The sequence below is a fragment of the Lepidochelys kempii genome, chromosome 11 (assembly GCF_965140285.1).
Source record: "Lepidochelys kempii isolate rLepKem1 chromosome 11, rLepKem1.hap1, whole genome shotgun sequence".
Lineage (NCBI taxonomy): Eukaryota > Metazoa > Chordata > Testudines > Cheloniidae > Lepidochelys > Lepidochelys kempii.
In genome coordinates this window covers 58,752,948-58,770,631 of record NC_136390.1, presented here as the reverse complement: position 1 = coordinate 58,770,631, position 17,684 = coordinate 58,752,948, and the positions used below count along the sequence as shown (strand labels likewise).

General features: G+C 44.3%; 1 protein-coding gene across 4 annotated transcripts in view; it reads right to left on the bottom strand.

The window, feature by feature from the left end:
* SPATS2L (spermatogenesis associated serine rich 2 like) overlaps positions 1-17,684 on the bottom strand; it is a 146,268-nt gene that overhangs the window by 23,807 nt on the left and 104,777 nt on the right. The gene's annotated exons all lie outside the window — the stretch shown is intronic.

Genomic DNA, 17,684 nt, shown 5'->3' with positions numbered 1-17,684 from the left:
TGGGGTCACTCCAGGGCTTAGTTTAAAGTTGCCACATATATGTATTTTTCCTAAGGATTAAACAAATCATGCTGTGATGTTGCATCATCACATACTGATAAAAACATCACATCTGAAAGAAATCTTGGACTCTTTAATGGCCTAATCCAAAGACTATTGAAGTGATGGGAAAGAAGCTCAAAAAATCATGTGAAATTTTGTGACAGCTGACAACCCACTGAAATATTATAGGGAAGGCTGAGAGAAGCTTATGCTCACTACTGTACCTGATCTGAGGATACACAGCAATTCAAGGGACACTTAATCTAGTTTAGGCCCCCAGGATTAATTTTATAGTATGTCTCTGGCCATTACTTTTCATTTAGTGTACGTACTTACATCCTAAGGTTAATATATGCGATCCAATGGTGGAATAGAAAGGCTATTACATGTGGCAAAGCTCTATAATGATTTTACGTTTAGAAAAAAGCAGTCTCTCTAATTCAAAAACATAAATGTTATGTTTGTTAACCATACAGTACAAGAAGCTAGAATGATTTGGGTGCATATACATGCATGACCTGAGATCTGTAACAGGTGATTAAAAGCTTCGTAACAGCCCTGAAGCAATGCTGCATGCCTGGAGAAATGGCTTTCTTTACAGTAATAATCCCATAAGAATAGTCATTAGATGACATATTTTGCAATGCCTCAGTAAACAGCATTCTTACATTATTAGCTCAACTGTATTTGAATTTTCATGGAACCCAAAGTTTCCTATTTGATCACTGTATTAGTATATACATAGTATTTGCATAGTAATCGAGATTAGGCTCATTTTTATTCTGGCTACAAAGGCAGTCTGACGGAGCAGACAAACATGAGACATGGTAAATCAATTTCACTGAAATCCTTCCTCTCTACAGTGCACCAGCTGGTAATGGTGAAAGTGCCCATGGGCTTTTCATTATGTGAGTTTACTGTAAGTCATTATTGTATACCTTTACTAATACAGGTATATCTAGAAACCCTTGATTATAGTGGTGCCTATGAACACCAGAATAATTATAGGTCTGTTTGCATCTTTCTTTACAAATCACTTTACAATCAGCTAGTAATTTATAACTTGGCTATAAAAAGTGTTTCGGCTAAAAATTGGCATAGTGGGCCTCAGAGTGGGAGAGCATTTTGATTTTTATAACTTAAAAAAAGAGGAGGTTACTCACCTGTGCAGTAACTGACGTTCTTGGAGATGAGTGTCCCTGTGCGTGTTGTGCGCCCCTGTTCGGAGATTTTTACAGCAGTACCTGTATCGGCTGCGCACACGCAGAGCCTGCCTCGCATACCAGTCTTGTCTTAATAGTGTGCATGCGCGGCCCAACTCCTCAGTTCCTTCTCTACAACGAAGGCCGCCCCAGCTCCGAAGTAGGGGGGCGGGGGGTAGGGAGTAGAGCACCCACAGGGATACCCATCTCGAGGAACGGCAGTTACCGCACAGGTGAGTAACCTCCTCTTCTTCTTTGAGAGGTGTCCCTGAGGCTGCTCCACTGTAGGCGACTGAAAAGCAGTCTCTCTCAAGGAGGTAGGGACTTCGGATCTGGAAGGAATACAGTCGATAGAACAGCTCTGCCCACACGTGTATCGGTGATGGGTCCCTGTGTAAGAGCATAATGTTTTGCAAACGTATTTTCAGAAGGCCAAATGGCAGCTCTGGAAATGTCCTGAAGGGGAACATTACGTAGAAAGGCGACTGAGGCTGCCATGGATCCGGTGGAGTGAGTCCTGATAGTAGGGGGAGTCACATTCTGTAATTGACAGCAGAGACGAATGCAACTCAAGATCCAGTTGGAAAGTCTGTGGTTAGAGATAGATGAGCCCTTAGAGCGTTCTGCAATGGGGATGAATAGCCTGTCGGAGCGCCTAAAGGTTTTAGTCCGGTCCAAGTAGGACAAAGCTCTGCGCACAACAAAAGTGTGCATCGTAGATTCAAAGGAATTTGCATGTGGTTATGGAAAAAGATAGGGAGATGGATAAGCTCATTGACGTGGAAAGATAAGTGTACCTTCAGTAGAATTCTGGGGAGTAAGCGTAGGGTGGCTTTGTGCTTAAAAAATATGGTGTATGGCAGATCTGCCATGAGTGCTGCAATTTCTCCTGCATGTCTCACAGAGGTAATTGCTACTAGAAATGCAGTTTTCATAGAGAGATGTAGGAGGCAACATGTGGCTAATGGTTCAAATGGTTTTTGGGTTAGGCATGTTAAGACAAGGAGAAGGTTCCAAGGTGGATTAGGCGGTTTGATATCTGGGTATAGGGTTTGGGGTCCCTTAAGGAATCGTTTAGTAATGGGGTGAGCAAAGATAGGCCTATCAACGGTGGCATCATGGAACATTGTAATTGCGGCCAAGTGGACTTTGATGGAACTCAGGGAGAGCCAAGAGAGTTTAATCTCTAACAGATAGTTGAGGATTAGCAGGAGAGGCGCAGAAAAAAGGAGCAGTTTTTGTGGCAGCCCACCAGTGTGTAAATCTTGTCCAGTTATGAAGGTAGGTGGTGCATGTAGAATTTGTTGTGCTATGAAGGAGTACATTTCAAACCTGCTCCGAGCAAGTTCGCTCGGCATGAGAGAACCATGAAGGAGCCAAACCTTGAGGTGTAACATGTTAAATTGGGGTGGAGTAGCAGACTGCGTTGTTGGGACAAGAGATTTGGGCGGAGGGGTAGTGGGATGGTTGTGGAAAGCGCCATCTTGGCAAGGAAAGGGTACCTGTCTAGGCCATGCGGGGGCAATCATTATGACCCTGGCTTGGTCTGTTCGTATTTTTATTAATACTTTGTGTATGAGTGGTATTGGGGAAATGCATATGTGAGGTCGGGATTCCATGGGAATATGAACGCATCCCCCGAGGAGTGTTTGCCTAGTTCCGCTCTGGAACAAAATCTTGGGCATTTCTTGTTTGCTGCAGTTGTGAAAAGGTCTGTGGTTGGATATCCCCATGTGTGAAATATGTTTAGTACTATATCCTTGTTTAGTTCCCATTCGTGGTCTATGGGAAATCTTCTGCTGAGGTCGTCTGTAGTGGTATTGAGAGAGCCAGATAAGTATGCAGCTGATATTCAGACATTGTGTCTGAGACACCAGTTCCATCATTTCATCGCTTCTGTAGAAAGGGAGTGGGATCACCCCCCCCCCTTGCCTGTTTACATAGAACATGCAGGCAATGTTCTCAGTCATTATCCTGACATGTTGGTTTTGTATGAAGGGGAGAAATTGGAGGCAGGCATTGCGTATCGTTCAGAGTTCTAGACATTGATGTGAAGGGACATCTTGGCAGGAGACGAAAGCCCCTGGGCAGTGTATTGGGGCACGCATGCTCCCTATCCCATAAGGGATGCGTCCGTAGTTATGATAACTGGTGGGACGTCCTGTAGAAAGGGGACCCTGGAGCAAAGGTTGTGAGGCAATATCCACCAGTGGAGGGAGTCCTTGACTCTGGGAGGTATGTATAAAAGGTTGTTCACACCATGGGCATTTGGTCTGTAGGCAGTGGTCATCCAACTTTGGAAACACCTCATGAAGAGGCGAGCGTTTCTGACTACAAAAGTGCAAGAGACCATGTGGCCTAGGAGTTGTACAATCTCATGCAGTCACCTGTGGACTGTTGTACAGCTTGGCAACCAAAAGGTTGATGGTGTTGAGAAAGTGGAGTGGGAGAGGTGCTATTCTTTTGCATGAGTCAAAATGTGCTCCTATGAACTCCAGTTGTGGGGTGGGAGTGAGTGTATATTTTCTTTGTTCATTCGCAGGCCAAGAGCATGGAAACACTGGACTGTCTGTTGTGTGGATTGAATGGCTTCTTGGAGGGTCCTGGCTTTGAAAAGGCAGTTGTTGAGGTAAGTAAAAATTATGATTCCCTGCCTTCTAAGATGAGCTGTTACAACTGCGAGGAGTTTGGAAAAGACACGAAGCGCAGTCGAGAGGCTGAAAGGTAGGACCCTGTACTGGTAGTGTTGTGAGCCCAAAACAAAGCGAATAAAACATCTATGATCAGGATATATGGTCACATGAACATAAGCGCCCTGCAGGTGGAGGGCTGAAAACCAATCTCCCTGCTTCAGTGCTGGGATTATGGTTGCAAGAGTCACCATTTTGAATTTTTTTTTTAAATAATGAATTTGTTGAGGCATCTGAGGTCGAGAATGGGTCACCATCCCCCAGTTTTCTTTTCTGTTAAAAGTAATGGGAGTAGAACCCTTTTCCTCTGTGTTGGTCGGGCACTGGTTCTACTGCTCCTAATTGGAGAAGGTGATGCACCTCTTGGTGGAGCAGTTGTTCGTGAGAGGGGTCCCTGAAAAGGGACAGGGTGGGGGGCAAAGATAGGAAGGGAATGGGCACTGAAGTAGGGATGATGTTTTCTATACCCTTGACCACATCTTCAAATTTGCTTATTTGTGGGAGAGGGTTGACATAGAGCCGATGAATTGGTATAGCGACGTTGGTATCTTGGTCACTGATGTTGTTGTTCATATGATCTATGACTTTGTTGAGTACATGTCGGGTAGCGTGGACGTTGATAAGGTTGGTATCTATATTGTCTCCTCCTATTTGCAGGGGTTTGGATACAGAGAGACCTTAATGTCGCTCTCGAGTCCTTCATGGAGTGAAGCACATCGTTGGTGTTACTGGCAAATAGTTTTCCATCAAAAGGGAGATCTTCATTGGTATTCTGACCTGTGCAAAGAAAAGAAGACGATGAAAGCCATGAAGCTTGACGCATCAGGATTGCTGTAGCAGTGGACCTTGCAGCTGTATTAGCAACATCAAGAACAGCTTGTAGTGTGGTATGGAAAACGGTTTGTCCCTCAGAGACTATGGCTTTAAACTGATGGTTTTTTGCTCTCTGGAATGTCATCAATAAAGTCCATGAGTTTCTCATAGTTTTTGTGGTCATATTTTGCCAGAACGGCTGAAAAATTAGATATCCGGAAGTGTAATGTGGACGAAGCATACACTTTACGATCAAGCAGCTCCAGCCTTTTACTGTCTTTAACAGGGGTGGGTAGACCTGGGAAACTGGAAACTTTTGGTTAGCTGTCTCTACTACCAATGAGTTTGGCGCTGGGTGAGTAAAAAGGAACTCAGACCCCTGGGAAGGAATAAAATATTTCCGGTCGGCTTGCTTACAGGTAAATGTGCTAGTAGCCGGTGTCTGCCATATGGTTTTGGAAGGATCCATAATGGCTAAATTTATAGGTAAGGCAATCTTGGATGTGGAGGTAGGTTGCAGGATGTCAGTCAATTCATGTTGGTTTTCAGAAACTTCCTCCAGATTAATCCCCAACTTGTTGGTGACTCTTTTGAAGAGGACTTGAAATTTTAAGAACTCATCCGGCAGTGTTGGTGGGGCAGGCAGTATAGCCTCATCCTGTGTGGATACGGGCTCCAGAAGGATTGGGGAGCGTGTGTAGCGTGTTCATTGAAGTGTGGAGTAACAGCTTGTTGTTGTGTCTCATTCATAGCTGTATGCACTGGAGGTGGCGAGGTGGCATTGCTCCTATTTCTGGCATCTTGGCTATCACAGTGGAATCACTTATATGGTGCCCATGGACCTTAGTACTGCCACTGAACGGGGAAGGGCATAAGTGGTATCCTCCATGGGTTTGTATACCAGGGAGGGAGGTCTCTGATGAACGAAGACCTAGATTTTGTTTGACCAGTGCTGATTTGGGTCTATAACTGGGAGAACTGGTATGATGAAAAGTCTCCCTGCACTATGGCTTCCTCATCACTAGAAAAGTGAGAGACAGCAGGAGACAGCTGTCCGGACCGCATGTGAATGTCTGGGGGGAAAAAATAGGTGTCAAGTAGAGGTGACTCTAGGTTAGGTGACACCTGTAGGTCTGGTGAATGAATGAACTGTGGTGCCAGAGAGCCCGTGTGAGAGAAACCCTCTGTGAGGAGTGCTTGCGGCGCTGGAGGGCTGTTCAGCACTGACGTTCCCTGCACCGTAGTGGTCAATGCATTCGCTGAGGTCGGTGGTGCTGGGGAGGTAAGCGCAGCTCGCCTCTGTTCCGGCAAGGTCCTCTGTGCTGGCACCGTGTCCATTGTGGTGCTGAACGGTGCCATGAGAGAGACAGGCAACTGGAAGCCTGAAGCCTCAGCACTGGGAGCTTGCGCTGTTGCCACAGGCAGAGGCGGGATTAGCACGATGCTGGAGGAACCTGGCGCATCAAAGGTACTGAGCTGAGAGAAGGTCCACATAGAAGAAATAGACCTGGTCAGTGACCTTTTTGTGTGCAATGTTTCCTTTCTGGGTGAGGGAGGCGGGCGTTTTCTCTTTTGTCCTTTTTGGAGGCAGGAGGGCTGTGGTTCACTGAGGAGCCCGTACCTCCTGTACCAGAAGCAGGTCTGAGTAACTCCTACCCAAGAATCATTTTCAGGCGGAGTTCTCTGTCTTTACATGCCCTGGATTTTAATTTGGAACAATGGCCACATTTCTGACAAATGAGGGACTTCCCCAGACATTTTATACACTGGGAGTGACCATCTGAGATAGAGATAGCGTCTCTGCATGTAGTGCACTGCTTAAATCCTGGGGAGCCAGGCATATTAGCGGGGCCTGGAGGCTGAGAGGAACAAGCGGGAACGGATTTTTTTTTTAAAGGGATGAACTTATCTAGTAACTAGACTGCTAAACTAAGGGAAAAAAGGATGTAGAATGGGTAAGAGAAAAAGTTTTAATGAGTCTGCTGAATGTCCGACTCTGGACGGGGATGGTAGAGAAGGAACTGAGGAGTTCGGCCGCGCATGCGCACTATTAAGACAAGACTGGTATGTGAGGCAGGCTCCACGCATGCGCGGCCGATATAGGTACAGATGCTCCCTGGGTTACGCAAGACCCGACTTGCGCAAATTCGTACTTACGGAAAAAGTTCCGTAAGCTAGAAATAGGAGGGTTTTTGGGTTTTTTTTGGCATAATGGTCAGGTATACCAGGGGTTCTCAAACTGGGGGTCGGGACCCCTCAGGGGGTTGCAAGGTTATTACATGAGGTTTGGCCTCCACCCCAAACCCCACTTTGCCTCCAGCATTTATAGTGGTGTTAAATATATTAAGAAGTGTTTTTCATTTATAAGGCGGGGGTCACACTCAGAGGCTTGGTATGTGAAAGGGGTCACCAGTACAAAAGTTTGAGAACCACTAAGGTTAATGTTTCCGACTTACGCAAAATTCGAGTTACGCAAGGCATTCTGGAACAGAACGACTGCGTAACCCCGGGAGCATCTGTATTGTTGTAAAAATCTCCGAACAACGGCGGAGGGGCACACCGACACCTACAGTGGAGCACCCACAGGGACACCTCTCGAAGAAGAAAAGAAGGGTCTGTTTTACAGTTTTAAAATTAGGGAGCACAGAAAACTATGGCTTTGGGAGGGTTACTGGGCTAACCAAGAAATAGCTTTGTTTTTAAAGCTGAAATCTCACAGGTTATTAGCTCATAGTACAAGCCAGGCTCATTGCTTATATTTTCAAAGAAAGAAAAAATAGATGAGATATTAACACTGAAAAATAGTCTATTGCCCATGTACAACAACTACTTTTTACCATACTTCTGGTATTTTGGAGTCTTAAAAAGCAAATCTGTGCTGTTGGTCATAGTTAAGGTAAGTTTTTGTCAGGGATATTTTTAGAAAAAGTCACGGACCGGTCATGGGCAACAATGAAAAATTCACAGAAGCCGTGACCGGTCCGTGACTTGTACTAAAAATACCCATGACAAAATGGGCATCCTGGGCAGCTGCAGCGGGGGGAGGAGGGGCGCGGCTGGGAGCTCCAGGGTCCCCCTCCACTGGCGATTCCAAGCTGTGGGGGTCCCCCTGGTCTCCCACCATGGCTAGGAGCTCTGGGGATCCTCCCTGCAGCCTGCTGCGGTGGGAGCTCCCAGGGTCCCCGCAGCCGCTCCTCCAGCCGCTGGCAGCGACCATGAGCAGTGGGGATTTCCCCAGCCGCTGGGTCCCCCCTGTTGCCCACAGTGGATGGGAGTAGTGGGGAATCCCCCTGCCGCCCACAGTGGCGGGGAGCAGCGGGGGTCTCTTTTGCTGGCCAGGAGTGGCAGATCCTCCGTCGCCCATGGTGGCGGGGAGTGGTGGCGGGGAGCTGCAGAGTTCACTCCTGCCACCCGCAGTGGCTGGGAGCTATGGGGGTAGCTGGTGCTGGCTAAAGTCATGGAGGTCTTTGGAAGTCATTGATTCCGTGACTAAATGACAGCCTTAGTCACTGTCTCTGGGCACACCATGACGTACTTTGTCAGGTATGCAACTGTACACTTGCATGCAAAATGGCATCCTCCACACAGCATGGCCTCACATGCATCATGTGTGCGAAGTGACGCTGTGCAGAGGACACCATTTTGTTTGAGGGCCTGAAAGAATTGTCCTGTGGGCACAGCCTGTCTTGGGGAATGTCATGCATGCTTTGCACACAATAATGGTGCCACTCATGGATTCCCAGAAATTGGAGCCACTACATCCATGGGTGAGAGCATGAATGAAATAACAACAACCCACAAGACCTTGCTACATCTTAACAATTCCATTGGCATTGGTTGAGTTATATGTCATCAGCACACTGAATAGGTTTCCTATATACTACCCAGTGTGTTTCCTTCCTATGTATCTAAGGTATGGCCCCCATTACCATATCTGAGCAACTCATAGTCTTACCTATATTTATCCTCACAACATCCGTGTGAGGTAGGGCAGTGCTGTTATTGCCATTTTACAGATGGGGACCTGAGGCAGAGACAGACCAAGGGACTTCCCCAAGTCACACTGGAAACCTGCTGCAGAACAGGGAACTGTACCTGGCTCTCCTGAATCCTAAGCTCATGCCCTCACCATGGGTCCAACCTTCCTCACCATATACTGGATAAGTCAGACCCTTCTCAGCTTGTGACAGATGGTGAGATCATGACTGAAGGTGGGGTGCTTGCTGACTATGGCTCTGATTTTACACTGTGATCTGCGTGGGTACAACAATCTGCCTTTGTTGATCACAATGCAGGATCGAGGCACCTGTGACTATTACTAGAGATAAAGTCACCCTCTCCATTTGGATAGCTATAGGCAAGAGGGAACGTACAGGCTATTGAGGTGTGAATGATCTAGACTACAGAGATGACATGACAAACACTAGAAAACAATACTAACGGCTTAGAGAAAGTGAGAAAATACAGGCTACAAGTCAACATCTCTAAGGCTAAAAGAATGAAACTGAGAAGGAAGAAGGTGCAAGGAGACAAACAAAGTTCTACATCTGCCAAGGGAAGAAACAGAGTAAATAAAACTCTTCTCTCTTTGGGGTGTCAGATACCTCAGAATACCAAATGTAAAGCAAAGGTAAGGAAAGAGACTGCACATCAAACTTGGCATCAAATGAAAGCTATCTAATGAAAGTTTTCTGCTCCCCTTTTAACACATGTGGAAGGTAACCCAAACTGCCGGAATCTGCCAGAGGTAAGAGAAAAGAAACTAGGCACAAGCCCCTCTGCTGCAGTTCTGTGGAGTTTGGCATCTTCCGGCATTTCAGGGCATCAGCTTTCTGAGGCATGCTCCCCTCCAGACTTCACAGATATTTGAGCAAATAACCAACTAGGAGTTAATGCTGCTCCATTAACTCTTTCTGGGTCTCCTTTCACAGTTTCTACTGCACAGCTAGTAGAGGCATGACTTCTTCCTGGTGTGATCCAGGGGACTGTGTGGAGGCATCAAGCACCAATGGGTTTTCCAAGGTTCACGTGGATCTTAGGGTATCCATGCATCTGCGGTAAGACTGGTAACAGCACAAACATGAGAAGAAGCTCTGGGAAGATTTGAAAGAAAATAGTTCAGAGGAACAAGGAAGACAAAAATCTGGCAAAAAGGAACCTGGAAATACAGCCAAAAAGGACTTCCTGGAAATGCTGGAAGTGGACATGAAGATAGTTCAGAGGCATTATCAGACTTGCTAAAGGAGCCCTGGTAATGCCTGCTCTTGCCTACCACACAGCCAATTATTACCAGGGCATTGGGGTCGCCAACACCAGAAAGATCACCTCCTCTGTGAGGTAGCATCCTCATTAAATCCTACCATGTCAGCAGAGCATGGATGGGGCTATCTGAGTAACAGAGAACAAGCATCTTTAAATGCCATCATGTTAGAGTGTCAGGATGGGCATGAATTAGGTTCATTCTGCTGCTCTAAAGTTGGGACAGCTGGCAGCGCTACTTATCAGCCGACGCTCAAAGAGCACAGATACATCCTTTTAAATTATTCCAGCCGTTTTTTAAATAATGCCGAGAAGCTGCCTTTTCCTCCACATACATAGAATATATACTACCCATCTTTCCCCAGGATGTTTGAACATCTTTGTTTTCCCAACATTATTATGGAGCCAGTTACTATCCACCATATGGAAAAGCTTTCAAGTACTATTTGCTCACATCAAAAATCTTGACTGTAGTGTTTTTAGTGCTCACTTTAAGGCACTGGAGCTATGAATATGTTTGAGATGAAAAGGAGAGAGGATGTCTGTTTGGGCCAGTTCTGCATGAGATGTAATTAAATCTGCCCCTTATTATTCTCTACAGATTATTTTCCATTTGTGGTGGGAAGTGGATCATATGGGCAAATAGCAGATGGTTCCTTTTAGTTCTCCATATGACTTTGTGCATAGATTCTGATATGTGAAAATGATTTTCTCGTGAAAGGTGTTATGAGGACTGTGGCTCCTTTTGTGCTTTCTACATTTCACTCTAATTTCCTGGGGGCTATTTTTAATCCCAAAATCTTTATTCAGCCTTTTCACGGGAAATTGAGAACATGCTATTATAGTATACGAGTGTTAGCCCCAGCCACCGTGTCTTGATCAAATTCTAATTTGGGGGAGGGTGGGAAGTACATTCTGCCTTCCTAAATTCCCCCTGCAGTCTAATTGACATATAGAATTCTTCTTCAGGTATGTCCCAACCTGGTCTATAATGTGGCTGTGTGCTGGTACACAGCTGCACCCCAGAGTTGGCTGCATCTGAGTAGTGGATGAATTGATTTTTATTTATATTTTAGGGTCAAGTATGCCTGATAGACACATGCCAGTGTTGGGTGTGGTGAAGAACCAAATGGCCAAGGAGGCACTCCATGAGGGATGCTCTGTAATGAAAAATGCAATGTAAACCTGTCTTGATGGCTTCCAGGTGCATGTTTGGGGCACAGTGGGCATGTGCCTAGGGTGCTTTCTTTGCATCCAGCCAGTTCTGCCTGCTAGGGTGGAGAAGGGAGGAGGTCCTGGCTTTGCCTCCCCACACGCTCTTTGAGGTTTGCTAGTATTCTTGAGGAAATGAGCAGGGCATAATCCCTGTGCTCCTCCCAGGACAGGGACTGGACGAGTGCCTAGTTGCTGCACAAGAGAAGACATGGGGACAAGGCACAATCAGGACAAAGGAGGTATGGTACACTGTGCACCAGGGAGCAAAAGAGTAATACATAGTCTAGCCCATGGTCTACAAAGTGCTTTGGATTCTTTGGGATGAAATGCACCATATGAAAGTACGTTATTATTACATTATCTGGGGCTTAAGGGAAGAATTACACCTACTCAAGTGCCTCTTAAACTTCCTGTCCTGTGGTGTTTGTTTATTTTTAAACTGACATCTTAGGATTGTTTTTGGCCCGGTTTCATTACAAGTTAAATGAGGAAATAAGCACTGCATTCCTCCAAGATGTTATAGCGTGACATACCACATCTGCTCCACATCATTCCTTTCAGTTAAGATGGGTGGAAAGCACCGTTTTGTCACGTAGGTGACTTTTTAACAGCAGCCTTGACTGAGCTCATTCAGGAGTAAACTTCTGCCATCAGTTAAAAACACGAGGTGATTTACAAGCTGGCTGGAGACATAAGACTTCCTCCAGCTGTTGCCACTCCTGGCCCTGTGGTCTCTGCTGCTAAGGACAGAAAACTCTCTGGAACAATCCACTGAAAATCTCAAGATGTCTCTGACCACGTGCAATGTTAATTTCCCTTTGTAATAATGGGACAAGTTGCTGCTTAGGGGCAAGAAGCAGCCATATGAAGTTGTCTCTGCACTCCTTTGCTCCTGCTGCAATTGGTAAGCCAGTGAAGTGAAAAACTAGTTACTCCTTCTCAGAAAGAAATATTGGAATACCCTAAAGACCTGATTTGATACTGATTTCAAGGGGAACAGGCAGTAAAAATAAAGGAGGGAGGAGATGACACCTACTACGGAATCAAAGGAAAAAACAAAACTAAAAGAAAACAATAGAAACAACAGAAACTAAAATGTCATTTATCCTTCAGAGGAGACATAAGAACAAAGGTCCTGACCAAGTGTGTTAATTAAAAATCCAATGGCTCTTTTCCCAAGAATAGTGGTGCTAGCTTCATGTACCAGGAATGGGCCAATTTCTAGTCTGGCTTAATGCATTCAGCCCACCTAAATACCCCCTGCAGTTTTGACTGGGGATGGTACTTCTGAGTTCTCATTCTACACTGCTGGGTAGTGTTGCCGAGACCCTTCCCACCCCGTAGGTGGCTTTGCTTCTGCGGCTGGGAAATGAAGTGATTCCTCTACAGTTTGTAAGTGCTCTGGAATCACCAGCATGAAGGAAACAAGATAATATGACAGGTTTCAGAGTAACAGCCATGTTAGTCTGTATTCGCAAAAAGAAAAGGAGTACTGATGCATCCGATGAAGTGAGCTGTAGCTCTCAAAAGCTGATGCTCAAATAAATTGGTTAGTCTCTAAGGTGCCACAAGTACTCCTTTTCATTTTAAGATAATATTATGTCACTAACATTCCTCACTAGCTCAGGCTGCTCTCCTCTTGGCCATGGAAACAAAAGTCTGGGTAAATTACTTACTTTTTACCGGACTGATAAATATACTGAGCTACAATGAACGGAACAGTGATAACTATTCAGTAGTCTGAGGGCTCCTCTTAATTACCTTCTTCTCTTTCCACCAGCTGCTGATGCTTTCTTTAACTTTAAATTCAGGAACATGGGACATCAGTAACATAAGCAACATCCCAAAGCCTGGTGCTACATGCTGAACATATGGGGCCCAATCCTGCAAACACTTACTACCAGTCACAGCAGTCACTATTGTGACTAGTCCCATTTAAGTTGCCACATCGTGGAGCAAGTGTTCACACGATCAGGTCACTTCTTATTGCACACATAGGATATACAGTGCATACAAAGTTATCCCAGGAAGGATATTTATTTCCCAGGAAGGCTGACGGAATGACAACGGATTAGTAGTTAAAACAAAGAGATTCATGGATTTTCTACACATTCAATCAGGCAAAAATTAGGCCCATCAACTGCCTAAATCAATTGCAAGATGATGCACCACATCACTGATATTTTCACCCCAGACTTCATCCCATTAGGGTATCTGTGCTGTAACATTGTGATGTATGAAGGAAACTGTTCTGTGGGGCCTGCAACTTGAGAGGCATGGACCTGCCCTATTGCATTCTACAGTTTTTCATAGACTAGGGGGCACTTCTGTAACCTAATGAGCATGATCCTGCTCCCACTGAAGTAGATGGGAGTTTTACTATTGATTTAAATGGGAGCAGTAGCAGGTTCCATGTACCTTTTGAACTGATTTCTTATCACTGTAAATATATTTTGATGCATGTACTGTCTAGTGTAGCAGCTCTTTATAAGCTAAAAGATAAATAAATAGAGAAATGAATACTCATGTTTCTCAATCTGCTAACACACTAATATGGGAACACAGACCATTTGCAGGTGGACTCCTGAAGACAGACCTCTACAGCTCATGCTTCATTTTCATGATCCTAATGAATATCATTTACAGATCTAACTAAGTGATTGCACCCCCCTAAACATAAAAATGTCATTAATTGCATTTGCAAAACTGCCAGCACAAAAAGGAAAAGGAAGAGTGGGTTGAAGCTGAGCTGCAAATCAGACCCCTACTGTCACTTTACTTAGTTAAAAGGCATTAAGGCTTCCTAGCAAAATCTGTGAATGTGTTTTATAATGCAAAGTTCCATGCAAAATATCAATGAGAACTAACGGCGATGCAACGGGTTAATGAACTCACCTTTCATCTGTATGCACCTGGGTTTGCAGCTACTGCAGCTTAGGCCATAAACAAATATTAATATGATGGCTTCAAAGTATTTTTATCTGAAAACATTAAACAATTTTGCATGACTGGCAATGGCAGTCTCTGTTCAACAGAGCTCCTAGGTTGCCACAAAAGGGGTTGTTGATGGTAAGCACTAAGGTGCCTTGCCTGCACAGAGAGGGAGAAGCTGGCATGGCACCCTGCTTTGTGATGCCTGGATTCTAGTACCATGAGGACCTCACTTTGTGTGTCCTGAAATTCATTCTAAACATGTGGCTAAGCATAATGAGTGCCCCACTTACTGTTTGCCACCATCTATTTGTAAGTGGCTACTCTGAATTATAATCCTGAATGAGGTTATATGGTACTCTCTGATAGAGAGCTAAAAAGAAAAAAAAAAGAGAATGATCGGACATGTAGATAACACAATATGTTGGGGGAGAGACAACACAGCTTTTGTAAAGGGAAATCATGCTTCACTAATCTATTAGAATTCTTTGAGGGTGTCATTAAATGTGGACAAAGGTGATCCAGTGGATATAGTGTACCTGGACTTTCAGAAAGCCTTTGTCTAGGCCTCTCTCCAAAGGCCCTTCAGCAAAGTAAGCAGTCAGGGGATAAGAGGGACTGTCCTCTCATAGATCATTAACTGGTTAAAAGATAGGAAACAAAGGGTAGGAATAAATGATCAGTTTTCACAGTGGAGAGAGGTAAACAGCAGCCCAAGGAGCTGTACTGGGGCCAGTGCTGTTAACGTATTCATAAATTATCTGGAAAAAGGGGGTAAACAGTGGGGTGGCAAAGTTTGCAGATGATACAGAAGTACTCAAGATAGTTAAGTCCAAAGCAGACTGTGAAGAGTTACAAAGGGATCTCACAAAACTGAGTGTCTGGGCAAGAAAATGGCAGATGAAATTCAATGTTGATAAATGCAAAGTAATGCACATTGGAAAACATAATCCCAACTATTCATACAAAATGATGGGGTCTAAACTAATTGTTACCATTCAAGAAAGAGATCTTGGAGTCATTGTGGCTAGTTCTCTGAAAACATCTGCTTAATGTGCAGAAGCAGTCGAAAAAGCGAACAGAATGCTGGGAATAATTAAGAAAGGGATAGATAATAGAACAGAAAATATCATAATGCCACTATATAAATATACAGTGCACCCACAAGTTGAATAGTGTGTGCAGTTCTAGTTGCCCCATCTCAAAAATGATATATTAGGATTGGGAAAAGTACAGAGAAGGGCAACAAAAACGATCAGGGGCATGGACCAGCTTCCACACGAGGGGAGATTAAAAAGACTGGGACTGTTCAGCTTTGAAAAGAGAGATATGCTAGAGGTCTATAAAAGCATGAATGGTGTACAGGAAGTGTTATTTACCCATTCACAGTACACAAGAATCCATATGTCACCCAATGAAATTAATAGGCAGAAGGTTTAAAACAAACATGAGGAAGTACTACTTCACACAAAAACATAGTCAGCCTTTGGAACTCGTTGCCAGAGGATGTTGTGAAGGCCAAAGTTTAACTAGGTTAAAAAAATAATTAGATAAATTTATAGCCATTAGCCAGGATGGTCAGGGATACACCACCATGTTCTCTGGATGTCCCTAAATCTCTGACTGCCAGAAGCTGGAACTGGATGACAGGATGATGATTGCCCTGTTCTGTCCATTCCCCCTGAAGCATCAGGCACCGGTCAGTGCCAGAAGACAGGATACTGTGTTGGATGGACCCATTCTTACATTTTTATGTAATCCATTACCACAGGAAATCGCTGTGGCCAAGAACATAACAAGATTTAAAAAGGGATTGGCTATCAAGAACATCCACTATTACCGCAATGACAAATATTTTGCAACGGGTATGAAACCTCACATTTTAAGGCTAAAATCAATCTCTGCCATTAGAGAACAGGATGATACCTAGGCAGGGCACAGATTATCCCCCATCTACCTAATATGGCGTCTTTATACCTTTCTCTGAAGCATCTGGTGCTAGCCACTGTCACAGACAGTACACTAGCCTATATGGGCCATGAGTGTGATCTAGTCCGATACTTCCTGTGTTCTTTCACTGAGCCAAAGTGTGTTCAATTTCAGAAGAAAGGTGACCTGCTCTGTCTTTGCTATTTAGATGGATTGGACGATTATTGCCATATAAACATTTAACTTTATGCGTGGGATCATCTTCCCTAGGCCTGTATACAAATACAATTTTAGACAAACAGAATAATTAGAAGAGAAAAAAGACCAGAACTGCAAAATTCAGCTTTTTTACTTTCAAAACGTTGTGAATTTATCAACAAGTAGTTTCTAACTTTAAGCTTATTTTCCATACAGCAAAGCCATTGAGCAACCATCAGATGGTATCTACTTTCAGTCACTACTGACCTGGGCTGCAACATAGATATGAAAAGTTCAATAGCCTATTTGCAATTTCATGAGACATCAAGTCCCTAGGCTTTCCTTGTGTTTACTCCCCTGCTTTTTCCTAGCAGGCCTGCAGCAGTTGCAGGTATGCCCCTCTAAAGAATACATAGTACAGGACTGGGTCCTGGATTTAGAGGATGTCTATCCTATTAAATATTTTCATTTCCATTCCCATCTGGGAGGTAAGGTGGACCTTGTTTTCAAATGATCTAAAATACGTGGGGATTTACAATGGAAGGTGATCTGCCACTGTACATTGCTTGGTGCAGATTCATTTGTTTTGTCAAATCACAGAGTCTCGTCTTGCTATAGTCTGAAAACAACAGAAAGGCAATAGTTGGCACAGTAACTTATGTACAGTACCCACCTATTGTACACAGTACCACTGAAGACTCTGGGACTAATTCTGTTCACACTTATGCCACTGTAAAAGAGATGTAACTCTACTGAAGTCAAAGTACAGTGCTGGAAGTGTGAGCAGTAGTAAGACCACTGATTACTATCGTAAACAGCAGAGACTGCTGAATAAATTAATGCTATGAGGTTGTACTTTCAAGATTGAGTTTCCTATGCATTCTAGGATTTGATGTTATAATAAGACTGTTTGTCTTTGTTCTTACCCTAATGTATTAAATTACAAGATATAGAACTCCAGTAGCAAGCACCAGGAACTAGAGTCTCTGCTCAAAATAAAGGCCAGTGTTCACTTCTTGAGTTCCCACCACTTTTGCTGTCAGAATTTATGCAGTAGCCCCTTGATCACGGAGAGTCTGCTTGCACAGGGAATAAAATGCCACAAGCTACACACAATCCTTCTCCTCCCAGGGGAGGGACATGGTGCAGGCTGAGACAGCTCAAGAAGTGGGTGAAGCTAACTACAGACCAGGCATGACCAGGGGACATGAGAGAGGCACTGTTTTGGCATTGCTTTTAAACTGTCTCACTCCATTAGTGTGGCTCCCCAGAGAATAGAGATCAACTCACTTTTACGCCCTTGACACAGCAGTGCCTCCAAGAGCATAGGGTATTGGTAGGGCACTAGATATTAACAGAAATCCATATCTGATATACTTGGAAAAGCCTTAGGGCCAAATGATCA